The 26000-nt window shown below is 44.2% G+C and overlaps 1 protein-coding gene across 1 annotated transcript in view; it reads left to right on the top strand.

The window, feature by feature from the left end:
• STC1 (stanniocalcin 1) overlaps positions 1-26000 on the top strand; it is a 57820-nt gene that overhangs the window by 17499 nt on the left and 14321 nt on the right. The window lies entirely within an intron of this gene.

A 26000-nucleotide genomic window follows, 5' to 3' on the forward strand; every position in this document is an offset into this window, starting at 1 on the left:
CAGGAAACTGAGGCAAGGATAGATGACTGTGCTGGCTCCCACCAGCTTACTGACTTACCCTTGCCTCAATTTCACCCATCTAGAAGAGTGATTGTATAGCAGGAAGATGAAAATGAAAAAATGCATGAAGGAAGAATCATTTGCTCACCTGATTTGCTTGAATGGGAATAAGATCGGGTCCTATGGTTGCAAAGAAGGGGGGTAGTCTTTTCTTATTTGTCCTTTGCAAGGTGCTAATGCTGATTTTAAGGTCGCAGGAAAAAGAGCTCCACATTTAGCAAAGCGGAAAAACAGCAGCTAAGTGTGGAGAATCGGAAACCTGATTTGAATAAGAGTAACCAGATTGTAGGAACTTTAAATAGAATGGCAACTAATGTAATTAAAATGAAAAGGTTCAAAGCACATTAAAGGGCATTAATATGCAATAAGGAAATTCTTAACTTGCCATATCTCCAAATGCACAGTCCTGAAGGTGAAAGGAGCAGTGCCCATAAAAGCCATTCTTTTGGGCAGGGCATTGGGTTCAGTGCATGAGAAAGGTTCAGTCGCAAAAGCCTTCCATGGAAAGTTTGGTTATTGCAGGACATTTAGTGTGATAGAGGCTTGATAACAAGCACTAGGCACGCTCAAGTGATGGAGCAGATTCACGTGTGAGCTAAACAAACTTTCATCTTACAGTGTGATGCACATGAGCAAAGTCCTTCAGTCTCTCAAGGTCTGCCAAGGCAGATAAATGTATAAATAGAACAGAGAAAGGGCCACACTGGTTCAGTAGTCCAGTTGCTCTCCTGAGCTCTCTCCTGTAATGGCTGGTACCAGCTGCTTTGAAAGAAAGTGTGTTCTGCAGTGAGCAGCTCTGAAATAACCTACCTTCAGGGAATTTCCTTCCCAGACTCCCTTGTTAGATGTTAGCTTAAGTCCTTATAACAGATTATGCCCCTAAATATAGCTTCATTTCAGCAGCAGATTGTTTTATTTTAGCAGTAGAAATGGAGATGACATTTTTTTGGACTGTGGAACGGCATTAATAGCATCGCTATTCTAACATTTTTCAAAGCTTTAAAAAACTAAATGAAAAATTCCCATTACATATTATCCTTTCTACATTGAAAGGATTAAAACCAGCTAGTCAACACAAGCCCTGTATGTCCTTATTAACTCCTTTTCTTGTAGCTTTAAACGATTCATTTAAGCTCCCTGCATAAATACATATTTCACCTAATGGAACTGGAATTTTGCCATGGATACCACTCCAAGCAGGATTACACCTCTGGGCATCAAAGTAGCTGGGCAAGTACAAGCTTTGTGATTTAAACTCCACAAAAATAGCAACAAATGCTTAGAAGAGGAACAGAAAACAGGAGCTGGTAGATGGCAAATTCTCCTTGTTGGGACAGAAATATTTCTGTTTGGAGGTGTCATAGTCACCTCTGGATGGGGAGGCAAAGACCACACGTGCTCACTCATACCTACACACAGGCTCCGAATATTCTCACAGGACCTGGTCCCAAGCATATGGTTAACAGATAAGGTTTTAGACAGTGTCCCCCACGTATGGTAACTGCCATATGCCAGATCCCCCAAATTAAAGACTTACATTTCTCTTGCGTGGTGACAATGCAGCTTGTTCTCCTGCAGGAATCCTCATGTCCCTCCTCAGACTGTGGTCCAAGGAAGGCTGTTAGTGTTTTGGACCTCGCATTCGTCAAGAGCTGCTGAGGCATACTGTTTTGCCAGTGTTGGTGTTTTAACTCAGAAATGCGGTGTGCTGTCTCTTTTAACTATAGGGACATAGTTCTCCTTCTCGAATTTTAAAGGAGTGCAGCTAACAGTATACCTCTTAAATATTTGGTTTCTGTGATCTATATTTTTGCCTTTTGAAAGGAAATCTTAAAAAACCCCAAACACTCGGTTTCCAGTCTCAGTGGAAGTTGTTTCCTACTAAGATAAATAAACAGATGTGAGAATAGAAAACACATACCCATTCTAGTTACACCCTAGGTCTTTATGTTGTTGTAGCATAAAAACCCTCCAGTTTTAATCCCACATAATGGAAGATGATCCTCCTAGGGATAAGATTTAGGCAGGAACCGTAAGAGTTCATCCACAGCTTCTTAAAAATAATAGGCCCATGGTTGAATTCTCTGCTCTGGGATTTGCAAGTGTCTTTACAGTCTCTATTGGACAACAGTTTTCTTCAGAAAGGACAGTGTTTCCCAAACTAGAAAATAACTTCTTGCTTCAGCAGGGGAATTTCTCCCTCCTCTTCCCCTTGGTGTTGATTCCTTTACTGGGGCTCTCGCCAGATCTGAATGGGACAGGAAAGGCAGAGAGAGGCTGTCCTCAATGAGGGGGAAAAGGGGCCAGACACAGTGCCATGGCAGATGTCACGAGCAAGAAAAATGAGGGATGTGTCTCAGCTTTAATTAATAACAACGAATCAGCAACGATGGGTGAGATCTTTGGCTGATGTACGTCCATGGAGCTAAGTCAGCGAGTGGACCCAAAGGCATGGCACCACATACGCTGCTATTTTTGTTGTATCTGCCTCTGGCCCTCTGCATAGTTTTTAGCGTTAAAACTGATTTTCTGCTTCTCTCAACTTGCCTGCTAAATCACACGGGTTTCTCCTATTTTATTATGTAACTTCATTGTCTTGAAGCAAGAGATGAATCCCAATGATTTTCGTTCTCCTCCCAGCTGCTATTTGCTTTTCTATTAAGGGAAGCCAAAACCCAAACACAACCCAGATGCTAATGTGAATTCTAGAGACTCGGGTAGGATTCAGTATTATAGGTTTTAGCTGAGAAACTAGAATATTCTGAATCCAGTGATGGAAATGTAACTAAAACCATTTCCAAAGGGAGGCACAATAATGCTAAGAGAGTGGATAACTAGGAAGTTTTTATAATTGCATCAATTACAGATATGACCACAGTCCATTTTGCATTTGAAAGGAAGTGAAATAGATGCTCTGGGTTCGAATATCATCACATACTGGCATTATTACTTGATATGAAAGAAATCTTTGGCCCTGAAGGCTTTACAAAAGTCTCTTCTGGATTTGTTGGGGCATGAAATGAAGTTCCTGCTGATTCTAAGCTTATCTTTCATAGCCCAACATGTAAGTGTATAACATTGGCTCGCCTGAAAATGAAGATGACACCAGACTTCTCAGTGTCTTATAAAGGAATGACCTCACAGAAACTACTGAGGTTTCAAAGGGAATGTATTTGCTTCTAATTACAAGCCCAGACCAGAAGTAGGAAACTTATGCAACAAAGTAATTAAACCAAATTCCTCTCAGTCCCTGTGCACCTTATGTCCCATCAGGAAGGAGCTTCCATTTTAAACGAGCCATGTTTGTCAGCCAGAGTCTTGTGGTGGGTCACGCCATGAGAGTCAACAGGTCTGTGTTTGTTCATGCCAGCTGAGAGCGTGTCTAGGTGACACCAGAGGGTGAAATACCCAGGCTGGAACAGAAGGCAAGGCAGAAAATATCAGTGGCATAGAAAAAATTGGAGTATTAAGTCTTAATTGTGACATGTAAATTATATGTCATTAAGCTTATGAGGTTTCTGTATTGAATCCTCAGTGGGACTGGAATACTTGCACAAACTCAGGGTACTGCTCATCAGGTGGAAAATAGGTTCATCAGGCTCAGGTTTTTTTAAGTGTGATACAATTGGGCCTTGAATTAGCCCACTCCCTTCCAATGACCTTTCTTGCAGCATATTTTGGACATTAAGAAGAGCTGGATCTGGGGCAGAGCAGTTCATCCCTCAAGCCAGGAAGCTGATATGCAGCCAACTCAGAGGAACTTTTTTGCTGGGTTTTTTTTTTTTTTTTTTTGGACTGTGCATGTTGCCAAAAGATTAGAAATGACAATCATCAACAAGAACGAGAGCCAGGGTAGGACAGGGCTGCCTGCAATAACAGAGGGAGCCCCCCTGACAGCGCTGGAAATGCTCCTTCAGGGTTCACGGAGGCCAAGGGGTTCTCAACCCTTTTCGTAGGGTGGATGATGTTTTAATACTGAGATTCTCTGCTGAGAACATGATCCCACGGACCCCACCTCTCCTTTCACTGGAAAGAAAGAGACCTTCAGCAGTTGCTTACGTGGGAAGTGACGGTAATGGGAGAGAATTGAATGTAGCTTTAGCTGCCTTTAAATGATTTAACAGCTGGATATAAGGAGATGTGACTGCCACTAAAGTTGTTCCATTGGTTTTAGGAGCTGGACTGGCTTCCAAGCAATTGAGCCAATTTAAGAGATTATATATGGTGTCTGTGGGAACCCCAGATAGGAGCACCAATTTGGGACAGTTATCTTCTTAAGGCCCCTTTGAGAAAGGGAGGTACAGCCACCTCTACTGTGCACCCAGGGAAGTGAGGGGGTGATTTTAAGATGCCTTTGATGACATCGACTTTGTCATGTTCACACTTCGCTTTCATTTGAACTGCTGGGGAGACACTCTGGCAGAAATACCAGTTTAAACTTTCTGTCGCACCACAGGCCACAGTGAAACAGGACGGTGGTCTACGTAGCCTTTTGTTCTAACCATGGCCTTTTTTATATAAACTAGTAAATCCCAAACTGCATGAAACCCTCCTTGTTAGTATGCATTTTAAGTAGGTAGAGCTTTCAACCAAAGGCCTGAGAAAAATGTGTGCGTGGCCTAAATAAATCTGCTGGGTGTTCCTTGGGGCAAGAAGTTTTGGAGGAACTAGTAGTTAGTGAGTTCAGTAGAAACACTTCCAGAACAAGTGTACCCAAAAGCACACTACAGAGGGAAAAAGCCATGAAACTTCAGTTTTCATAGAAATCTGACTTCTTCCTTCAGCAAAATATCTTTGCATTTCTTGCATTTGTCTCTTACAAATTCCAGCTCTGTCCATTCCTTCCGGTGTGGGTAATCACAGAGCTTTGTGTTATGCTTAAGAGTTCAGAAATCTTTGTCCTTGTCTAAACTTTGCACTACAGGCCTTGTTTATGAGCTGTCTGGAGAGGATCTGTGAATCAATGCAGCATTGTTCAATAAATAATAAAAGCCAGACACAACTAGGTTTCTTTTTATATGAGGCTTTTCCCATAGGAGATAGTATGTAAAAATTTCTGATGTGTAAGAACATGGTTTCTTCCTCTATAGAATGTAATTTAAACTCATCAAATTAATGACCACTTTGACATACTGTCACTTGAAGTAATTTGTAACATCACATGTGAAACATAAAGTCGCTTTGTAAGATGGGACCTTGTTGTGATTTAGATTCTTTTATGATCATGCTGGAGGAAGCTGTAATTAATTTCTGTCAGTGTGATATATAAGTGGCACTTTGCTTCATGTTTAATACAAAAGAATTAAACAGGCCTTTCTGGCCCACCTCACTTGTGTTGAAGAGTCAGATTTGTCTTACGTCTTTCATCCTACTCTAAGCTTATCATACGTATTGCAGTGCTAGAGCAAGACGTGATGTCTGTCTCATTTAAAATGCCTACACAATGGTCAGGGTTAATGTGGCAGATATTCAGATTTTATTTGTACTTGCGCAAGACCCAGAGTAGATAGTCCTGCTCCATAATCACTCTGTTTTCTTCTGGTCAGTAACACTTGGTTTCATCATCACTGAAAACAGAGTTGTTGAAACCAGAGATACATGGAAGGCATTTCATGATAAAGAGAATCAAGCCTCTAATCTTTCCAAAATCCTGTTACTAAACAGTGCAAGTGGTGACAAACCTGTTTGCTCTTCTTGTTCCAGGCAATTCCTGATTTTTTAATAAAATATATCTCTTTTTGAATCAAAGTACAAAATTGCAGCCGGTGCTCTGGTATTGTTGCTTTTTCTATACTTCCCTGAGTCAGCCGGTACCCACTGCACATATCCATCAGCCTCAACCTCTTCATTAGTTCATCTGTTTGAAAGATATAGTGATCAGGTATGAAACAAGGCTTAAGATAACACGGTATCATCTCTTGGGTTATGAGATAAGTGATACTAGTAATGAAATGTTCCATAAATCATCTTTATCTGCACAGCTGGATGGGACTTCAAGGAACCAGGTCAAAAAGACAAGTACATGTCTTCACCTTTGCATTAGTCAAAATGCCTAAGGCCAGACTGTAGCTTCACCTGCCACAGCTTTCATCATGTTGCCTTGCAGAGCTCGTCTTGTTAGAAATGCTCTTACAGCTCTACACTATTACTGCTCCTCGTTGCAAACAACGGTATGTCATTGGACTCCTACTTCGTCTGCCAAGACTCTCTGGTTATGTCTAAATTTTAGTGGCAATAGAAAGCTCAGGAGTGCGTTTCTGCACACGCAGTGACCCACACGCTCTCTGTCTTTGCTGGCAGTTTGTCTTGCCATAACTCTGTCTCTGTGTGCCCTTTTTATGTTTAGGAGGAGCTAAACTGAGAATATCTGCAGGGGGAAATGATGTGACAACGCTTGCTCCAACTATTTGTTAAACACAACTAGAATTTGGGGACCTGTGCAAAGGTGTTGCTGAGGCTTTTCCACTCAGGGATAGCAGCTGAGACACCCCAGAACCAGACCTGAAGGTGAGCAGCAGGTAAGCAATGAGGCTAGGGAGCAAGTTTGACCTCAAGCCTGTCTTGGTGGCAGTTCCAGGCAGCAGGGCGTTCATAGCCTTAGTCTGGGTGATGTGAGGATACATATGGCTAAAGCCTTGCATGTCTGTAAAGCCATGTGACAGATAAATCCCACCTGGAGCTTTGGGTTATTTTCATTAAAACAACCTCTTTCAAGGATGTACTGGATTCTTGAGGTTAAGGTGGGAAACAAAATAAAATAGCTGGTTAAAAAAACGCTGTGTCCTGACCCAAAGGCCAGTGAAATCCAAGGAACGATTCCTCTTCATTTCAGTGAGGTTTGGATCTGGCCATCACCTGCCCTATGGCTGGGAGAGAAGTGGAGAGTAAACACAAATGAGAAGTGGGCAGCCAAGTATGTAATTTCTGTTTGTGATTGACCATTGAATGAGCCCTCTGTTTGTCCGGGGCATTCAGTGGCCAGATCCACACGTCCAGTCTTGTTTAGATCGCTCTCACAGGAAGGCAACTGCATATTTGTGGCAAGCTTTGGTTGGGAAAACTTCAGTCAAGCCTGTAAGTATCTGTTCTGCTCTACCACCACCACCACCAAAAACCATCTGGTATTTTAACAAGCTTGCATTGCAGATTTCCATATCTCCAGAATAAAATTGCATCTGTGGGGGGGAAGGAGGAAGAGGAGTCTCAAACCAAAGCATTCGGGAAGCCACAGAAAGGAGGCTCTGTGGCTAACATCTGTCTTCTCAACCCAAGCTGGTTACACTGGATACACTGGAATAGAAAGTCTTGCTCAAAGTGCAGAAATTGGAAACAGCCTGCACTGAGAGCTTCCCCACGAGGTCTGCCAACAACAGAGAACAGCCCCGATTTCCAGCACTGCACAAGGAGGACGGAGTGGACTGGTGAGGTGCTGAGCGCTTTAACGCACATGAGCATCAGGATGAACCAAGGACAGGAAACAAGTTGCCAGGTGGGCTTCAAAGTCCTTTAAGGGAAAGCCAGGGCAGATTCTCATCACACCTCTGGTCTAATGCAGGGCCGGCTGAAGTCAGTGGGCTTCAGTGGATGAGGTCTTGACCACAATGGGCTTTGAATTGCATTTCCAGAAGGATTTGCAGAAGTGTAGCTCCAACAATTTCAGCATTGTGTCTTCCTAAATGAGTAGAAAATCAAGCCTAATGATGGAAACTTTTCTAAGCAACCTGATACTCCAGAGCCTCCTAAACACAGAAGTAGAGGGATAATAATGGTAATACAATAAGAGCCATCCTGAAGGCATGATCCAAACTGTTACCAGTTTCATCCAGTCCTTTCTGCCTGCTGTTCACCCTGGATGACTGTAATTCCTTTTAAAAAGGGAATGTACCTAGAAAGTACCTTTTTTGTGGTGATCATACGAAACATTTGCAAAGGAATTGGAAAATTTTCTGGATGTGTTACACACCCCAGGTTGCTCAAATAAAGGGGGACGTCATGAGAGGAGGGTACAGCTGAGATGGGCCACGTTTGAGGGCTGTCCGTAACCCACATAATGCTTACAAGCGCATGAGAAATGGCTGTTTCAGAGCAATAGAAGATGGCTCCGAGAAGCACTTCCGTGCTTCTCTGTCTCATCCAGGATTGTATGTTTAATTGATCCATCTTCATTAAGTATTTTGAGATCCTCAGAATTACACAGCAGTACCTTATTTACATTCTCATTAAGGAAAGCAGATTAAGTGAAGGAAGAAAAGAGAGTGTGAAAGACAGCATCAAAATGAAAGGAAAGGAGGTTCTTTGGGGAATGTTTTCTCAGGTGTAAGAAAGGGTAAGACTGTTTCTAGCCAAAGACATCAAAGGCAGGGAGCCCCCTCCCCAAGCTATTGGGCTGGTTGGGTTTGGTTAGGCTTGGCTCGGCAGCTGAGGAGTGACTCAGAGAGACGGGGAGCAGTGTTTTTCATGTGTAATCCGGAATGGGTAGGAGCCTTTGTTTGGGAACCTTTACAACTCCCTAAGTGAGTTCATCCCAGTGAGGTCAGCGGATAAAACATATCAGAGACAGGTGAAGAAATCACCCTGACTTTTTAACACTTGTGTTTTTAAATACTTCTTTAGTGCTGTGTGGATTAGTCCTGTGCTGTGTCTGTTCTCAGCTTGGTTTTCTTACCAGCGAGAGATTGCTGAATGCAGTCAAATGGTCTTGTGGTTACTGTGCTAGCTACTCCAGGAGCCTTTTCGTCCACAGACATCCTGCATGACTCGAGTCCTTCCATCTTAGACCCTCATTTGTAAAATGGCAACACCTGCAGTGTCCCTGGAGAAGTGACTTGCCTGGGTGTCTGCAGTCCCCAGCCTTGTGCTGACTTCACAGAGCCTTCATAAGTTACTTAAGAACAAAGAGTAAATAACAGTACATTGCTCAATAGTTACGCCCCACAAATGTACATGGTTAGGAAGAAAATTTCTCTGCCACATGCAACAGAGCAAGATTGTTTGGTTTGTGCAGGAGATTGTATGACACAGCTTCTCCACGAGCAGGGAAAAGAAATGCAGTGACACAGGAGACCTCCTCTGTATCCCTATGTCCCTTTGACTAGGGGACAGGGACTGAAGGCACTTGGAGGGAGATAAGGAATTTTTAAGTGTGGGGCTGCGATTTGGAGCACTTTGAAGTTGCATGGGCTAATGAAGAGAACAGTTTGTCCTGGAAAATGGGAAGTCGGGGTGGGACTGCTGGCTCTCGATGACCTGTTGTGTAGCACTGGCTAATTTGCCCATTGTCTCTCCCGTCTATTTAAATCTGAAGCTCTTGGGGGCACCATATGTATTTACACAATGGGGCCATGATTTCCATAGCGCTTGTGCTAATTATCCAACACAAATAATTAATGGATGGAACAAGTTCTGGCTCCAGGATTGAGCTTCTAACCACCTGCCCTGCTTATGACTTTAGGCCAATTTGATTGCAGCAGAGTGAACACAATGCTGTGAAGAAAACCCAGCAAATGATTCAACTTTTTTCTAAATATAAAGGCTAAATATCCAGTAATTCTAAACCACATCAGCCCTTTTCTTCACCTAGGCTGGCTGCATCCTCCTATAACTGCTAAACACAAATAGTTGAATCAAACACCAAAACCTTAATGCTGTTAACCACTGCTGGATATTACTGTGTTGCAAGAATAAGAGCGGCAGCAGCAAGCTCTTGGATCAGTGCCATCACTTTATTACTTATTACTTATTTTTATATAGCCTTTGGCATGGCAAGAAGTCCTTCTTTAATTATAAACAGGAATGAAGAAGCCACAAGAGGAAATCATACAGTATTGTAGCCGGATAACTGGTACTGCACTGATTACACAGGGGCTCTTATCAAAGCTGACACAGTGCCGGGGCTGTGCAGATATTGTGCTGGAAGCCACAGGCTGTGCGTGGGAGAGAGCCTCGAAGCGGACGTAAGAGCAGTATAATTCTGCTGAATTGAATTCTCCATGGAGAACTTTTTTGTTTCCTTTTTCTCTCTTTCTCCCTCTCTCCCCCTGCATTAAGGAAATAGGAGAAAAGTAAAGACAAGTCCTGGGAGACGAAGAAATAAGATAAATGTGTAACCTTTTCACTTCTTCTTTCAACATGTTGCAGCGGGGGGAGGAGAAACCTCAGTCTGACACAGAGATGAGCTAAGGATAGTGACAGTTGTTTGTGGAACCATGAGAAAACTCTTGAATCTCGTTTAAGTCTCTCCCAAGAAGTGAATAACTACTGTTTGTTTATCTTGCCAAAGCCTTTTCAGTTTTCTGGAAGGACTGTCAGCCCCACCTTCGCTGTAGGCTCTGAGGATCCTGTCCGTAGTAGTCTCAGCTTCTGTCACTCTGTCTTGGTCTGCGCTGTCCTCTGCGCTCAGCCTCACCGATATGTGAGGCTGCTCCGAGCACTCCCGCATGATCTCAGAACAAGTTTGCCTGGGACTCAACAAGAAGTCACCAAAGGGCTGCTGGAGCAAAATCTGATTTTTTTAAATTGTTCCTCCAACACCAATCTGCTGTGAGACCATGGGAAGATTCCTTCTGCTGTTTTGGAGGCCATTCTCTCCATGGGTAGATGCATCTCTGGAGAGAACAGCACAAGGCTGTATCTGTCCCCTTTCAGCCCTGCTTTAGGTGGAGCTTCTGCTGGGCACTGCCATTGCTCAAGCTCTCTGCACTGCATGTTAGGGACTGCGCTTTTAACAAAGGTAATGGTGGCCTGGCCAAACCTCTGACTGCACAAAAACAGGGATAATATGAATCGGTCTTCTTCCCTGCTATTCCCTTGCAGAGCAGAAGGTAGTTGTAAAAGTGCTAGTTTCAGTTCTATAGCTGATAAACCCCTTTCTATCATTTCAGGCTATAAAGCATCTAAATTGAAAGTCAAGGGAGGTTTGTACACACACATGCTCAGGGCTTTAAGCCAGGCTGCCTCAAGTAACGGTTCTCCAAATGTGACCAATTATTTTTTTTTTTGCTTGAGATCTTCCCGTTTGGTCAGATGTTGGCTCTGTCTCTGTAGATTTGAACTCTTGCAATGGTCTTATAGCAAATCCTGTGGATACCTACAGATTTTCAGAAGCCCCTTTATTTTGTGGGGTTCTATATTGGCAAAAAGAAGCCTATTGAGCTTCATTGTCTTGTTTTTCACCTCAGTTCCCACTCTTGACTATTGTTCCAGCCATCACTTATTGAAGGCCCATAAATAATCGTGTCAGAGCTGCAGACATCTTCCAACCCTTTTAATTTTTTTTCCGAAAGCCCAAGATACCATCTATGCTGACTGAAGCCAAGCACTGTGGAGGGTTGGTGAACTTGATGCTTTCATTGCCTACAATCTATAAAGGAATAGAAAGCCAGAACATATTTTTATTGTGCCCAAAGGGGATTCAGATCAAGGGGTTTGGATGAACTTCCTTGTCTTCCTTTGCTCCAAGTACTCCTTTCTTAAAACAAAGTAGATAATTTACTAGTGATTTGGGTGATAATGTGGAGCCAAATTCTTGGTGGTTTCCTTCAGTTAGTTCCCTCTGCAGAGAACTATGTTTTGGTGACATTTCAGCGCTATGAAATAGAGTCACGGACAGATCCTGCTGAGAGCAACCGCTCACACTGCTGTACCTGGGGATTACATCCGCTCAGGAGGACTATCAGGTCATCGGATTGAACATAAACGCCAGGTAGGAGAAAATCCTCCTGAAATTTAATGTGATGAATCACCTGATTAACAATGGGAGGATTTCAACAGCTTAGCTCTTTCTCCAAATCATTAAAAAGCCATTAGTTCCATTATTTTTCCCCCTCATTCCTGCATCCTCTTATCTTTAGCATGGGGATAAGGCAAGGACAGGCAGAGATTCTCCTGTAGTGAGCAGAGTAAAAAGAACAAACTGGGCACAGAACAAGGATGAATTTCCATCACACATTCCAACACATCTAGCTCTGGCATGACACTGGGATGAAGGAAATCTGTTTCGCTTGTAAAAATGTTCAGAAGCATTTTGTCCAGAGGTTGAAGCACAGCTTCTACTAGAAAGACAGGAGGGCATGTGCACCTAGGCAGGACTGACAGATGTCTGCCATCTCTGTTGAGAAATTTGCTGAGCCCCATAGCAATGCCAGTAAAGAACTCCAACTCTAGGATCAATGTAATCTCTCAATAGATCAGAGCAGTGTCTACGTGCATTTACCTAAATACTAAACCAAGCATTGTATAAGAAAATTATCTCCAGGGTCTTCTTTACGAACACACCCTGTTAGTGTCAAGTCTTCCTCCTTCACTTTCATTAGTCAGATTTGTTAGCCATGTATCTATCATACTTCAACTTGTCTTGTACTCTCTGGGCAAAATAGTAATTTATAGTCTCATAAGGTGCAGGGAAAGATCTACCAGGTTCAGAATTTTGCATTTTATTGTTTTTATTTTTATTACAGAAATAAAAATTGAGCCTGAGTTGCAGTTCCCAGTTTACCTGCCCTCTGGACCTTTAAATTGAGGTGGGAGAGGAAGAAAGTGTGTTTCTGCTAGGGTAGCTATTTGCCACCTGGTTCCTATAGGCTTATATCCCTTCTAACTGGTAAGTTTGGGGGGTTTCTAGTATTTTTTATGATTGCTCTTCTTTTTATTCTAAAGAAGAGGGTAGGCCCTCAAAAGTAACTGTTTGGAGTGGGTTTGAGTGATATGCAAAGCTCTGTGTGAGGTGTTCGGATGCATCTGATTTGCTTTGTGTTTGTGACACTGAATGGTTTGATTCACATAAGGAAAAAGATGGTTTCCAAAAGAACTTCTTTATGGTCTTTGTTTGGCTGTCCTGTTGTGAAGGGCTCTCGGGCCCCAGAGTAGCTGGGTAGTGCTTCTGTTGGTTGCTGCCTTGTCTGGGATCTGGTATAATTTAGCCCTGAGCTCAGGTGGGATCTCTAAGAGCTGTTGTAATACATTTTTCTCTTGAACAGCTTAAACTGTGAATAGACAAAACAAAGGAAAGGAGGGAAAAACAGGGGGACAAAAAATGATATAACTGGCCCAAGGTTGTGCAGTACAGTTAAAAATAGGCCATGTATCTCATTCTCAGCTTATTGCCTTGCCCATTTACCTGTGTCTTGCTCTGTCCTTATCTATGGGCTGATGCCATGGGCTCCATCTATGCACAACACAGACAAATCCAGCTGATGGGGGGAAAAACATGCTGCTCACCTCTGAGCTCCCTTGGCATTGAGTAAGAACGGCAGAGGCTATATTTGGTTAACTTTCTGCATTTTCAGTTTTATTTTTTGCTGCTTCAGGAGATTCCTGATAATGGACTAATTTTATTACTTGTATAAAAAAAACCTCTCAAGGCCCCAGTGTAAGGACCTGCATGTCCTTAAACTGCTGTACTGGATACAGCCCCAGATATTACAGTGCGTAGCTGAAACTGGGGAAAAAGGGAAAAATGGCAATGTGAAAAGGAACTCTCCCCTAACAGGTGGAAACTGAGGCAAATGATCTTCCAGACCTGACCCTGCAAACATCTACATGTGTGCTTAATTTTAAGCATGAGTGGTTCCTTAAAGTCTGTGATTTAAAGGATTACTTGCACTTAAAATTAAAGACACATGTATGGATATGAGGAACTGGATCTTCAATCTTTCTGTGTGTGAATTGGCCACTTCTAACTTGGAAGCACCTCCAGGCTCATGTAACTTTATCGCATAGTAAATACCAAAATAATCTTATTAGCGATGTCTAGGGGGTTGTATAGCACCTAGCAGAACAGATCCCTGCAATTATCTGGGGCCTCTGCTATACTAGTACAGGATAAACCCAGCATTTAAGCTGTGCTGTTTCCATCCTTGTCATCTACCTGCACCTCTGGGGTCTCTGAAGTTTCATTTTTTAGGATCTGCTCCAGCCAAGGGGCAGAAACTTAGTCTCACCACATTTTATTAATCTACCCTGAAAGGGCTTTACTTTAAAACCCTCCCATTCTGTCACTTCGATTGCTTTTGTGTAATGTAAGTAATCGCATTGGGTCTGCTTTGAGGCTGGGAATAATGATTCCATGCAAGACTGAGAACAACTTTCTTCTACCAGTTAAGATGTGCTAGCAAGGAGGAGGACATTGGCACTTGGCAGAAAATAATACTCCTCTCAACCCCCAGTTGTTAAAAATGGGTCTCAATTTGAAGCATGAGGGTTTTATGTTCTCTTTTAAACCCTTGCCTGGCTTAAAACTGCATATTCTTTATCTTTATTCATGTCTAAGCTCTTTTTAAAAATCCTCCTACGTGTCTTCAACAATATCTTGGAATAATGAGTCCCACTGTCTAATTATGAAATATTTTTTCTCTTAAAGCTTTTTTTAAATTGTGAAAAGTGAAAAAGTTATGATCCAACCCCACAGAACCTCTGCAGCAAGAACTCCAAACTCTGCTCTGAGTTGGGTTGCGTGTGATCAGCATCATCCTCTCTCAGCAGCTTATCACCAGCTGTTCCTTTACAGAAACCAGAGATAGAAACACTGCACTGGGCACTTGAATAAAATCAGGGAGTCGCATCACCTGCCCTGAATACTGGCTTTAAGTGCAATGTGCTCTTTAACTGTTTCTGGAGAACAGCTCTGAAGTGACTGCATCTTGTGTGCCAAACGTGTGATTGTAGCAAATTAGTGCACTGTAGTTTTCCCTGTTTCTCGAGTCAGGCAATAGCGTGTGATTTATCAGCAGGAATCGCGTTACCAGCACGTCTTCCAAATTAAAGAGAAAATGTTCCATCCTGCCTCATTTAAGCCAGGGAAAGGGGAGCCTGTTTTCCTTACATCTTTCTCCATCAGCTAGCCGCTATGTCACTGAACAAATTTACCTAGCTCTGGATTTGTCTTGCCCAACTTTATTGTAGACATCAACCTTTCAGAGTGAGCAGAGAGAGACTCAGCCTCTCCAACACAGTTGGAGGCTTTTCCTGTTTCTGCTCATCCTGGACCACAGACTGCCCTCCCCAAGCAAGGGCAGATGTTGCAGTAGACTGGGGTGTGGAGGAGAGGGAATGGGAGAGGACGTGGAGCAAATCGGAGGCGTCAGCATTGGGAGCTGGAGTCAGGCTGGGCTTTTTTCTTTCTCAAGAGAATTTCAGGAGCTGCAACAGCAGTTGGGGCTGAGTCCGTCACCCTGGACCACAGGTTGTGATTTGCACCCTGAGGACAGCAAATGCTCTCTCTGCCTTTCTCTGTCATTCAAGTGATGCAGAACAAAGCAGCAGCAGCTCAGGCTCGGTGTTACCTCTTTCCACCTGACACAGGCCCTCTGTTAGGGCTTAGTTCCGCCCCCCCCCCCCCCCCCCCATGGCCTTGGTTTCTTTCTAATCTACCAGCATCAGTAGAGATACAGTGATGGGATTGGGTCCCAAAATTGATCTTTCTCTCCAGTCTTATTTTCCACGGGGATGAGGGGCCTGGAAAACACACACACAGTCATGCTTTGCAAGGTTTGGAGCTTGAACTGAAGCTCGCAGTCCGCTCCCCCTGCTCCCACACAGTGGGATGCTGTGAAACTCAGCAATGCTGGTAGTGCCTAACAAGCAGAAATCGGCCATGCTGCAGGGAGCGTTGTGTGGTGAGGGTTTTATGTAACGTGGGAGAATAGGGGAACCCAGTGTCTGAGGAGGGAAAATTGCTTATTCCATAATGACTGTTCCGCTGCCTAGTACAGAGTGGAATAATTAGGGTTTCTTTTCTCTTTAATTAGAAAATGGCAAACATAGATTAATCAATTACAAATGCCTCTTTATACTGCAGTGCACTGCAATTAACATTACTTAAATGTGTTAACAAAGTAGGAGGGCTGTATTTGTAAAGCAACTTCTTACTGCTTTTTCTTTCCCCGGTTTCCCGGCTCCCAACATGTCTGAACCCCTTCCGTTTTCCCTTTCTGCTCTTGCCCCTGCTCCTTCTGCAGAGATTTACCAGTTCTAGATGAGATTTTTAAACCATTATATACAGCATAGTGTTAGTGAAACTGCTCTTTCCAAAAAACCCCTTTTGGCCAGGCTTGGAGGGCTGGAGGAATTAACCCAGGGGAAGAAGTGGAATCGGCATATTCACTGGGGTCGCACACTACAATAGCAGAGTAAAATCCAGGAAATACAATAACTTGATTCATTACTTGTTTCTTATGCCGCTGCCAAAAGCGTGATTAAGTCACAAAGAGTTCGATTAGGGACACTTAGTAACAAAACCCCAGCTCCATTGACATGGTCTATTTTCAGAGTACATCTAGTGCTTGTGCTCGCTGCTACAGGCCTCTTCCTCATTCGGGATTTAATAGCCTCCACCGCCGAACAAAAGTAGCGGAGGACCGAATAGGGGAGGGCAAGGGGAAGGTTGGGGGGAGGAAGCTGCTTGCATTCAAGTGCACAAATAATGAAGCAGCAGCAAAGGAGGGAAGGCAGGGTGGTCTGGAGGCGGGCGCCTGGGTCCTGCTCTGCACCCTGACGCTGCCTGCCTGGTTCGCTTCTGCCCGGGTGCTCACCTGTGCGTGAGGCTGGAGGAGGCTGGGAGGAGTGCCTGTGTCTCCATGCATTGCTGCCATCTATTGGGAGGAATCGGCTCGCTCTCACCCCGATTCCCCTGCGGAGCCGCATTTCGGGAAGAGCATGGGACTTCCAGCCCCAGCTGCTCTGAGTGTGTAGGTATTACTGTGCCATGACCGCCTTGATGTGGGGTCTTCAACCTGTAGGGTTTTAGGGCATACCCTTTCTACGCGCATTGCCCTCCTTGTATCTTTGTGAATTGTGTGGTAGCCCCAAATTGCCCTTCTGGACTCCTAAGTGTTGGCGGCGCAGTTCGGACTGAGGCAGCAACAGCATTGCTTGATAATACTTAGTTTTGTGGTGTAATGATGGTTTTATGCTGAAATGAACGGCCCTGTGATTGTAACAAGTATTGGATGCATAGAAAGTATTTGGAAGCCAGCAATCTTAAATTTGGATGCTCCAAAAAATCTGGTCCCTTGCACTGGTTCTGCATTGCTATTTTGGATGGATTTTGAAAAAAACGTGGTGACTGGAAAGAAACCCGTGGCCTCTGGAGAGGGAGAGCCATGTGTGCACGTGGTGCGTGTGCTGCTCTCCTGGCAGCACGGCGTGCCCTGGCTGGGAGGTTTACAACTGTAGCAAGCAGCTGTCAGTTTCTGTAGGTGGTTGCCTGCTCTTTTCTTCTCTACTGTAATTTAAAGACACTTAGCACCTTGGCTCTGCCCCAAGATGAAATAGGTAGAACAGGGAATGATACCACTCACACGTTCATCACAACACGAAGCTAATGGAAAAACAGGTTTTGCTGTTAGGTCACGTCTTCGTCCAGGTGAAGACTAAGGCACAGTTCAGTGTTTTCCGCCCTGCCTAGTGAGTACCACCAGTGTGACATAGCGTATTGCTTTGTCTTGCAATGATCCCTCCAGCTGAAGTAGGTGGAAGGGGGGTTTATGGTGACACAAACACGGGCCTCCCCATCTTGCCAAGAGCATCCCTGTTCTCCGAGAGGTGGTCCCAGTCATCTCCCTTAGATTGGTGACAGGTTGTCCCCTTTTGTAGTGCCCTTGGTGATGGCTGGTTGCAAGATGCTGTCGTTTAGGGGGTGATGGGCACTGCATCAAATGAAACAGATGCTCCTTCCCAGCAAAATCTCTCAGGGACTAGCCAAATATAGCAGCAGCGTTCTGCTCTCTTGCAAAGCAGCTCCATTCAAATTCACAGCTGGTGTGTTTCTACCTCCCATATCACCATGCAGCTCCTCCAAGCCCCTCTCACTTCTGCCTGAAGGATGTGTACTCAGGTTGCTGCTCTGCTAGCATCCAAGGAATGGGGCATTCAGCTCCAGCCCCACTTTGTTTGAAGGGGAGAGGGCAGTATGTCATACAGAGTATCTGCGTCACTTGGCTCCATTAAGAAATATCTCATAAAACAGAAGTCGTTTCTCAGAGAGTTCGTTGTATGCCACCTGTGTTTTGTCCTCTGTTGGCATGTTTTTCTAAGACCTTAGATAACAACAAAAAGGGCTTTTATGTTTTATTTCGAAAACTTCTAAAACTGAGTAGGTGAAAAAGACTCCATCTTTAATATGCTACACATGCAGTGCTCAGTGGCCTGACTGCCAAAATCTGCCCTACCCAAGAGGGAGAACACCTGCAGCCATGTATGGAGCGACCTTTCCTACCGGGGGTGTCTTCTGGTGAAGGGCACAGAGTCTCTGGGCCCCAAACGTTGGTAGAAAGCAGGAGCCTGTGTGCTGTGCTGCAAGCCTGGCCCTTAGGAAGTGGTTGCTTTCCACCTGATAGTAAAGCTAAGCATGCACCGAACTACCTGCTGAACTAGGCCCCCAGGGAAGGAGCCCCTTTGGCTTTCTATATAGTTTTCTTTTTTTGACGAGCCAGTATGTGCTAAGTTTGAGATGTAGCTGATTAGGGTGCTAGCTATCAAGTATGTGGTTTCAATTTGGGATGTTGCTGGCCATCCTCCCAGGAAAGATGCTTTGAACTGAAGCAGCGGTATGTGGCTCACCACAGCTCTGCTGACACAAGAGTCGCCGAGCCTTTGAGAGAAGAGGCAGAGAGCAGGGCTGCCTCCCTGCTCCTTTCATGCCGTTATGTTGTGAGGAAGCAGGGACCACAGAAACACGCTGGGTGGGAGGCTAAAGAGCTGTCTCTCCTCCCAGATATTGGCTGCCTTGGAACAAAAGTGCGTGTGGGAGGGATTGCATCTTATATGCTCGAGGATGCAAAGGCAAACAGCTTTGTTATAATGTCACCGACGATGATTTTGGAATTGATAAGGCCAAGGCAGCTGGCGCTTCACAGAGCAATGAGGAGCGCTGTCATGAGGGCAGGGGGGGAAGGAGACCAGAAGTTGGGATGCCAAAGGGCTGTTCCTGCTTTGGAAGAAAAAGGGATGCAGCGATTAAATAGGAGTGACTGGGAATGGGGCTCTGGGGTTCTGGTCATGCCTCTAGGAAAGGATTTTGATCTACTGGTGAACAGTCGGGGGCCAGGCTGCCTGGGTCCTCGTCTTATTCTGATTACATCTGTGCATCAGTTTTCCGCTCTGTAGAATGAGGACAGAAGGCTTCCCCTTGAAAAAAGTTTGTGGGACATCATTAATGAAGTAAACTCCAGTGTTGGAGGGAGAAAATATACTAACCTTTTTATTTCTTGTTTTCACACAGATTTTTCCCTGTGTGGTTAAGATTAACTTGTCAGGTGGGCTTATGTTTATCCTCTTAGAAATAAAAATGCAAACTGAATCAACACATGAATGTAAATAGGGTAAAATCAAATTTTATTGCATGTTTAGCAGTAACATGTGCTTACCATATCATATAGCTTATGTATGTTTAAGTAGTTGCTGTCCGTCATAGTGGGCATGTATATAATAACTTAATTGGAAATGGGTTATGCTTGGGGAGATTAACTTTGCAGTGTTCAGTGCTTTCAATTTCCTGGAAACATGCTCAATGCAGTAACTCCTGGTTAGGCCTCTTTTATTTAAAAAAAAAGCGCTGAAGTTAAAATTTCTTGAAGATGCATTTTGAACTTCTTGTGTATGAGAAGCGCTGGATCTGACCAGCATAACCTGGGAAGTGACATTTGCTTTTTCTGAGCAGGGGTACTTGGGCATTTTGTTGCAGGCATGTTGAACTAAAAATCTGTATGTTTCTTAAACAGGAAACATTTACTAAAGAAATAACTTGCAACTAACAAACATAAATAGACTTGCACATAGCTTGAGTTCCAGTTTTGTCTTCTTTGTTTACCAGGAATTTGTCAGACAACTGTCTGGGGCTCCAATATAACTCATAGAGACTTCAGGCAGCTACATCATATATTGCAAGAAAAACTTTATGCAAGGCATCTCTTGCCCAGAAATTCACAACCTGTTCTAGTGCTTCTTGTTTCTAACCATACCTGTGCTGAAAGACTCACCTTATTTAATAACTTGCGAAACCGAGTATGTTAACTGCTTTCTGACACATAATAGGTCACCCAGAGAATACCTGGTGGTCCTCTGGTTGTGCGCTGTCCTGTGCGTGCTATCACCAGTTTGCTTCCCATAAAAAAAGGCAGTGCAGTGTGCAGCTCACCAACACAGTAGACTGTCAGTGAATGTAAGCCTGTAGATTTTATGTCATTTAATTCTGGCCAGGACATCTGTGCCCAACCTGCGCCCAGGTCCCATGGTTAGAGGTATCCATAGGTGTTAGGGTGTGTTTTACTGCTGCTGGGTTACAGCCATCCACTCCAGCCTCCCAAAGACAAGTGATCACTTTTGCTATAATGAGAAGAAGCCTTTTGCCATGCAGGTAAAGACCCCGTGGATAAATTTGGGAAGGGAGCAGGCTTGCCTGGATGTTGAGGCTGGTACTGCCTTTGCAGGCAGAAATGTGTAACAAGTGCAGCTCTATTCAGCCGTTTTAATGAGGAAGCTGAGGCTAAAAGGCTGCCAGGGGGATGGGAAGGCAGGCACAAGTCTGGCAAATCCTTTGAACAGTTTGGACCAGCAACTGAAATGTATTTAACCGTTAGATATGAAACTCCAGCCTTTCTTCCCCCTCGCCCCCCTTTTCAATTAACAGTTGGTCCCCAGGCTAACAGCCTGCTGATTCACTCACAGCGGCCATACAGCTGATGCTTCATAAAGTCTCTGTGTTAATCTAATCCCTAAATAGCTCTGGTCTCCATCACAGTCGCAGCGGCGATTTCAGTTCCAAATTGTAATTTTATTCTTGTAGCCTCTGAAAAGTCAATAGGTTCCTGGAGGCGTTGCCTGCTATCGGGCAGCTCGGATGGAAAAGGGCTATTGTAAACCCAATTTAACATGCCCTTCGGTATGGACAGGGCATGACCCAAAGCCTGCTGAAGTCAGAGAGGCTTTCTGAGAGCTTGGAGTGGGCTTTTGGAGCAGGGCTGTCGCAGGCTATTCTCAGTTTCTGTCTATATATTTAGATGGGATTCTGTGCCTCTATTAGGGCCTTTCACTGCTTCTCATAACCAGAGTAGCTGAGCAACTCGGCATTCTTTGCATCCTTGCCCAAATTTGCACTTTTATTCCCGGAAGCCATGCTGAAATGCAGAGCTGGTGTGAAGGGAATGAGTTTGCAGATTTTGCTGTGTGAGCTGGCTGCCTGGTGGCATTGTACACGAAAATAACCAAAACTCCAGACTATTTTTAGAACTAGAGCATTCTCAAAAGCTTCCTGCCTTGATTTCCCTGCCTCCCCCCTCTATTGTTCACTACTTTGGGCTATGCTGTTGCTCCAGGAGTAGCCCCAAAAGCATACCTGCCCCAGAGAAAAAAATTTCAATTTCCGTGACACGGACTCTTGTATTACATTGTTGCACCCATACCTCTTTTAGCCAGCTCTTAAGTGTTGTTAATTAGCTAGCCTTCATCTTACAGCTTTAGGAGATTTTTGCTACCTGAATCCAGGCCATGGCGAGCATTTCCAAGTGAGACCACACTTCCTGCCTGTGATCTTTGGAAAAGATCTAAGCAATTTTCACTTATTATTCCAGGCCCCTTTCTCTCTCCTGAACCCTATCTGGTAAGCAGGAGGCTTTCAGCATAGCTCTGAAATCCCTCGAAATAATACCTGCAAATACCTATCATACACCATAAGAAGTTCTCCACAAGAAGAGACAGTCTCAGCTGAGAAATCAGGAGCTTCCTGGTAGAAGATTGCTAAAAGCTTTGGTAAGCTCTTTGGATTAGCTATTTGGTAGCTATTACAGCAGTCACTGTGGAGCAGTTGTCTTGATCTGGGGCAGACTGGACACCAGCCAAATTGTCCTGTAGCCCCATTGATAGGTCCCTGGCTATAGCAATCTGCAACATCTGAGATTTCAAAGCCTTGACACTGGATCGAAAATGTGGTTACTGTAGTGAAGGGCAGGGTGTATTTGGGAGGAGAGTGAGAATTTCCAAACAAATTGGCCAAAAGGTGGAAAAGTGAGGATAAAAATGGTAAAATCTATCCGGTCCTTCAGCTCGTCTTTCTGAATAGCGGAGGTTGGTTTCCAGTTTTTTCAGGCTTTGTCCAGCCATGTCTTAAATATCACAAGAGATTAAGCTTCAAATTACTTGTGTAGCTTGTCCGGCCAGGTCTTAAATATTCAGATCTTAAATGAGCGATAGTGAGTGGCTGGATGCTGCCCTGGTGCGTACGGGGGTCCTGAGCAGTGGTGGCTGGAGACACCCACCCGGGTCCCTTCAGTGGGAAGGCAGCTGGCAGGAAGCAGGCCCCTTCCTCAGGGTACGAATAAGTATTTCCTTGAGCGCAGGGATTAACAAAGCCTGGTTTCCCACAGATTTGTGTCTTGTGGGCAATTGTTAATTGCGATGGAAGCTTTTCCCACAACTGGGGCATCTGACATCTCCCTTCCCCCTTCTTCCCCCATGGAGTCTCTGGTATCCAGTGAGGGGTGATGAGATGCTGTAGGTTTTGAGTGGAGTGGTTTTTAGGGTTGTCTTCTAACAGCTGTCCTTTCTAACAACTTACTTTTCACAGAGGTGATGGGGAACTCTGAGGCGTTTATGCCCCCATCAAATGCAGCTGTAGGTGCCCAGGGAATTAAAACGGTCAGAAATGTGCACACACCCGTGCATATACAGTGTGTTTGTAGAAATGTCACATTGTTAAATCAGGCTATAATTGCTAAGGATGGATTTGAAAATCATGGCAGACTTCATAAACTTCATTGGGTTTTAGTTAACTTAGTGGTTTGGAGGGGTTTTTTGTTTTGTTTCATGGGTTGGGGTTTTTTCGCTTTGTGATGGATTTTTGTTTTATGTAGAGCCCAGTCTCGAATTTTTGGACAAAAAGCATGCAAGGTTAAATTCTGCTAATCTTGAAATGAGGATTGTGGGCATTATCCTGGCTTGCTTAGTACGGGCAGAGCAGGACCAAAGTCCTGATTTTTGTTTTATGATCTAGCTGAGATGTTAGTTTCTTGATACTGGCCATCTGCTTGTGGATCAGGCCTTAAAGTGTCTGTATCGGTTTCCCAACTGTTACATGGGGATAAAAGATCTCCTGTGTTCTATTTAAAATTAAAACTGTGAGCTAAGACAATGGAGTTTCCCAGAAAAAGACCCTTGGTGTTTAGAAGTTTGCGATGGACGAAGCTGCTGTGCTGGGAGATGTAAACTGGAAATCCCCGGCCAAATCTTTTAATGTGCTGGCTTGAACTGGGGCAAATGCCCAGTTCATATAAGGCCTTTATGATGCTTATTCTTATGGCTGCACACCAGATAAGTGACAATTAGAAAAGACAATCAATTTGTGGCTGCTCTGGTTTTAGTTTCCATCTGATGCAACTGCAATCTGGAAGACAAATCTTAATTTAGGACTACAAAGGGATTGTTCTCTTAGAAGATAACACGCTGTTGGCCAGGCTGTTATCTTCCATGAAAATTGATTGTCCCGTTTAGTGATGTCTCTATTTTCCCATAGCTGGTTCAGAAGGAGCTGCTGAAAAGCGAACTAAATCGAGGTTGTGGATGCTGTGATTGTTGCTGTGAGAGGACCGTTAATTATCCCACCTCTTCTCTCTTCACCTTTGCAGGCTCCCTAAAACTCACCTATTTGCCCTGACATGATACGGATGTTTGAAACTCTGTTCTGTAAGATCTGCTTTCCTCTCACTTTTAGTGAATGGTGTGAAAAAGGCAAAAGCCTGTTTCAAAAATGTGGACATGGAGCTGTGATCTCTTCTGTATTACTGCATGCCCAATTAGGAAAGGCATGGAGGTGAAATTTCCCATGGCAAATAAAAACATAAAGTCTCCTTGGAGGTAGGGGACAGCCTCGGATTAGTTCTTCATTGTCACCCCCTTAGTGTCCTTTATCCCTTTCCCTTTCATTTGGTCCACTCCCTAGATTCCAGTTTCTTTCTTTCACTGGTGTCCCTAGACCTCACCTGGCTAGCTGCTTTGATAACACCTCCTCCTGTCTCTTTTCCTAATAAACGGGCCAAAACAGGTCTTCTGACGACGCTAAAAAATCAGGTTCTTTGCTGTTCTGCTGGTTACCGCACTAGCGAGAAAGCTTGGAGCAGCTGTCAGATATTTATGCAAGCCCTTTTCCTCTTCTATTTTAAGTTCAGTTTTGATCAAAAAAGAAGGGGGGAGAAATCAGCTTGGAAACCACAATACATTATTCAGAGCTCCCTGCTTCTTTTTCCTGCTCGTTTGCAAAAGTAGGTGTGAGGTGTAGCGACGAAACGCGCTGTTCAGACTGAACCTGCTGAAGGAGACAGCAAGCAGAGGATTGGAGATGCTGACTTGCTTCTCTACAAAACCCAGTCTTTCTCACTGCCCAAACTATGCTGTCGAGTTAATCATCGTCTCCCTTGGAGGCCAACCCGCAGTGAACTTCAGCCAGACAATACACACGACTCTTCACAGCCCTACTTATTTAGCAATGTTCAGGGTTTAACATCCAAAGCAGCAGATGGGGAGGATAGCATGCGCTGTGGAGGGCGGCAGGCAGAGCAGGGTTGGGAACAAGCTGTTCGAGGCCTGTTTCCGCTTCGATTTAACCTCCCATCTGAACTGGAAGTAACGCTACGCTCAGCCCCAGCTCTGGACGCTCCCATGGCTTTGCATCGCAAGTAGGACTTTGTAGGGGTGAGGCATGGCAGAGAATGCAGCACCATTACTCTCTGTACGGGCTCGGAGAGGAAAGAGGTGTATGGTACTGCCTTTCCCTTCAGTTAGCGTAATAAATATTAAATCGTAAAGTTTCCAGGGGCAATGAAGCACAACATTGTGGTTGAGTTGACGGTGAGTGAGGATATGGGGGATATCTTTTCTTCTGAGACCATCGCTGAGCCAGTGTTTTTTACCAGGACCCCTAAAAGGAGAAGAATGGCTGTATTACTGATGCAGAACCTCAGAGAAAATATGGAAAATTTCCCTGGTTTTCTTCTTCTAAAAATACCCTGTGTATGTTTCTACTGTGACAAACCAGTATTGCATATGGGTGTTTCAGGGTGGGGACTGGGACAAGAAGCATCCAGTGGCCTGTGCTTTGACTAGCCCAAAATCCAGGAGGGACAATGATTTCAGGGACCTTCAGCCTCTGCAGTTCTGGGGTTGCGTCGGCTGCAAGTCAACCTCTGGCACGGAGACCAGAGGCCATAATCCCCAGGGGAGCTTTCCCATTTGCTTCTATATGTTTTGAATTACGCTCTACTCACTGAGCTCCTCTTACCTAACAAGGCACTGTGTTATTTAGGCCTTGGCAATTAATAGTTTTTCCATGAGAATAATCTTTCTAGCTTCTGAAAAATCACGGGGAAAGTATGATTCTCATGTTAAACGTTCTTGTCAGGATGGTAACCAGAATATTTAATACACTAACTTTAGGATCTGTGACTTGTTACAGTAATAAAAAGAAAAAATACAAAATGACACTCTTGCAAAACAAATTCCAGTAACTATTGGCTAGAAAAGTTTCGAGAGACTTTCTCAAGAGTAAAGTGAGGAGGCTGCCATGTCATTCCCTTTTTTTTTGTTTTGTTTTGTTTTTTAAAACAGCTGCTGTGCAAATTGAAATGTATATTGCTGGCTGATTCCTGCTTGCCTTATTTCACACCTAGTGCTGAGGTCACCCTGCAAGAGGCTGAGCAGGGAATGCTCTTGCCTGTCTGTAAACAGGGGAAAGATCTTCCCAAGGATCCTTCCACAGCACACAAAAAAAGCAAATTCATGATTCATGAAGGCTCTGGCCATAGATCTTGCAAAGAAATGCTTGGCAGCTTTAGAGAATAGCTGGGTTTATTTTAACCTTTAAGAATGACACCAATTTCACAGCTGTTAATGCTATGTGGCTCCTACGCTTTCCAATGCAAATTGCACATGAAGGGCTAATGCATTTTGATGAAGGAGGG

Source organism: Ciconia boyciana, chromosome 25 (genome assembly GCF_034638445.1).
Source record: "Ciconia boyciana chromosome 25, ASM3463844v1, whole genome shotgun sequence".
Classification (NCBI taxonomy): Eukaryota; Metazoa; Chordata; class Aves; order Ciconiiformes; family Ciconiidae; genus Ciconia; species Ciconia boyciana.